This window comes from Aethalodelphis obliquidens, unplaced genomic scaffold (genome assembly GCF_003676395.1).
Source record: "Aethalodelphis obliquidens isolate GAN/ISIS:26980383/991018 unplaced genomic scaffold, ASM367639v1 scaffold4, whole genome shotgun sequence".
NCBI classification, from domain to species: Eukaryota; Metazoa; Chordata; class Mammalia; order Artiodactyla; family Delphinidae; genus Aethalodelphis; species Aethalodelphis obliquidens.
The window spans coordinates 77,846,079-77,848,957 of NW_020837948.1; the positions used below are offsets into that span (position 1 = coordinate 77,846,079).

The window sequence follows — 2,879 nt, forward strand, 5'->3', positions numbered from 1 at the left end:
GGTCTGTCCGGTGTTTCAGCTACTCCTAACTTTGTAGGGCTCTGTGTGGACCCTAGGTTTTTGTGCTTATGGTCAAGAAATTGTTCCCTGGTGAGGTCTGGGTAATCATAGGATCAAATCATAAGTTTCTCTTTCTTTGAGAAATATAGTTTTGTTCTGTTGTTGCAATATCTGGAAACAAATATTGTTTAAATATCTGATGAAACTGTTTCATCAGTTATAGTCTTTATTGGGAAAGCTAGTCTAGTACTAGCTACTGTTATAGCCAAAAAAAAAAAAAAGTCTATATTTATGGTTTGAGCATTTTTTCACTTGTCAATAGATAATGAACATTTTTCCATGCCAACATGATTTTTTTTAATTTGCACAGTATTCCATTACAAAAGTGAATTAGTTTATATAATATATCTTCTATGTTTGAGGGTTTGATTAAATCTAATAGTTTTTAGTGTCTTCTATGTGCCATGCATCGGACCAAGAGTTTTACAGAGCAAGCTCATTTGATTCTTGCAACAAACCTGTGAAGTAGGGGCACAAAACTGAATTTTCCAAATGAGGAAAAAGGCATAGAAAATTAAAATAATTTACTCAAAATCACCAAATCAGTAAAGTGAAGCTGAGATTTATGTCTAATTATAATATACAATTCGACTCTCATGTGTTTAACTCAATATCAAAAATCTCTTTGATGTATAAAATAATGGTATTACATTTAATTAAAAATTTATTAATACAGAGATTTAAATTTTTTATAGTTTAACTAGTCATAAGTGTTTCAAACTCTGTGACTCACTGGTTTATATCTTTTGCTCCATTTGTCCTGAGGTACTCATGTTTTATTTGTTTCTAAGAACTCTGTGTATAAAATGCTATCTACCAATCAATTCTTATACACTACCTATGCTTTTTTCAAAAAGAGTTGATCATATTTTAAAATTATATAAATGTTTACCTGTATGTTTTTAGGGTATTTTTGGTTTTTTGTTTCCTTTAAGTTTTTTGTTTTTTTAATAAATTTATTTGTTTTGGGCTGCGTTGGGTCTTCATTGCTGTGCACGGGCTTTCTCTAGTTGCAGTGAGCGGGGGTTACTCTTCCTTGCGGTGACAGGCTTCTCATCACAGTGCCTTCTCTTGTTGTGGAGCACAGGCTCTAGGTGCATGGGCTCAGTAGTTGTGGCTCTCGGGCTCTAGAACACAGGCTCAGTAGTTGTGGCGCATGGGCTTAGTTGCTCTGAAGCATGTGGGATCTTCCTAGACCAGGGCTCGAACCCCTGTCCCCTGCATTGGCAGGTGGATTCTTAACCACCGTGCCACCAGGGAAGCCCCTATTTCCTTTCATTTTAACCATTATTTTTTTTCTTTCAACAAATCAGTAACTAAAAAGATATCATTGATTTAAAATTAGAATAATTTTATTTATAAAACATTTAAATATTTGTATGTATGTGTCTGAGCTTTCTATTTTTTTGTTGTTCTGGTTGATTATATTGTCACTACTTTAGTGTACAGTAGTACATTTCTTTAATAATTTTATTTTAATTAAGATATCCTTTTATGAGGGTTGTCATGAGTGGCTCTGAGGAAGGCCAGTTTTGGGGGCGTCTTGCTCTAGCTGAGGGGGCACCTTGGGAACGATGGTGGAAGGAGATTCTCGCAGCACCAGCCTGCTGGCTGCAGAGACTGCAAATCTGGAACAGTAGCTGCAAAGATGGGGAGAAGTTATGCTGATGGCAGATGAAGTCTTCCAATGGGGAAGAGCTTGGTTTCCACCTGCCATCATGGGTATGGTTTCTTTGGTGTTTCTGACTATCTACTATCTAGATCCATCCGTTCTGTCCGGTGTTTCCTGTTTTGTTTTTTCTGTGCTTGGCTGACTACCTTGTTCCCATTCTAGCACCTAGAATTTTTGGCTCCAATAAATGGACCACTGAGTAACAGCAGTGAGTCCTTGAAATTTGAAGCAATCTAGTAAAAACTCGACACAGAGCTGTGGGCTGGTAGAAACACCTCCTTATGCTAAGGAAAGAAAAGCCTAAACTGTACTTCATGACCATGATCATTTCTCTTGCTGTGGTTGTTTGGGTGGGACAGCAAGTCCACAACCTCCTTCTCTCCTACCTGATAGTGACTTTCTTACTCTTGCTTCCTGGACTAAACCAACATGGAATCATTTCGAAGTACATTGGAATGGCCAAAAGAGAGATAAACAAGCTTCTCAAACAAAAAGAAAAGAAAAATGAATAATGCATCTGCTTTATTCGGTGTGATTAATGGTGTATACATTGTCCTTGGGGATAGTATCTGTTATGCTGTCTGGATACAAAAATGTTACAGATGTAGCTCTTTGCTGTCCCTCATTCTGCCCTTAGTGGAAATTCCGACTTGCCAAGTAAGGCTTTATGCCCAGTGTCTTCATGGGTGTGTTCTCATCAGCTGGCCTTATATGGACAACTCATTCATCATTACCACTTGTTTTGGTTTTTCTCACCCAGGGTTAATTGAACTCTTACTTTTAAAATAATATAGTGGTGAACTTCATCCTTTAGTACAGTTAACAGGGCTTGGGATAACTGTTCAAGTTGATTTTTGCTTTAGCTGGATACAAAATCATGATCTGTGACTACAGGAAGCTGGTTCTACTGTCTGCTTCCACAGTCTGCTTAAACAACAGTCTGGTTTCATGAATATAGAAACCAAGTTTACCACTTCTGATGAAGAGACCAATTAAGATTCATTCCTCATTCTGTTTCTATACTGTGGGAGAAGAATCCTTGTGGAATAAAATGAACCTAATTCCATGGCCTAGTATGTGTTGGCTTCTCCCTTGTGCAGAATTTAGCAACTTGTTGGAAACATTGATCCTTCCTCCCAAATGGGGA

The 2,879-nt window shown here is 37.5% G+C and overlaps 1 pseudogene; it reads left to right on the forward strand.

The window, feature by feature from the left end:
• The first annotated feature begins 1,634 nt into the window (after positions 1-1,634).
• On the forward strand, positions 1,635-2,274 carry LOC113613908 (ADP-ribosylation factor-like protein 6-interacting protein 1 pseudogene; annotated as a pseudogene).
• The last annotated feature ends 605 nt before the right edge of the window (positions 2,275-2,879 follow it).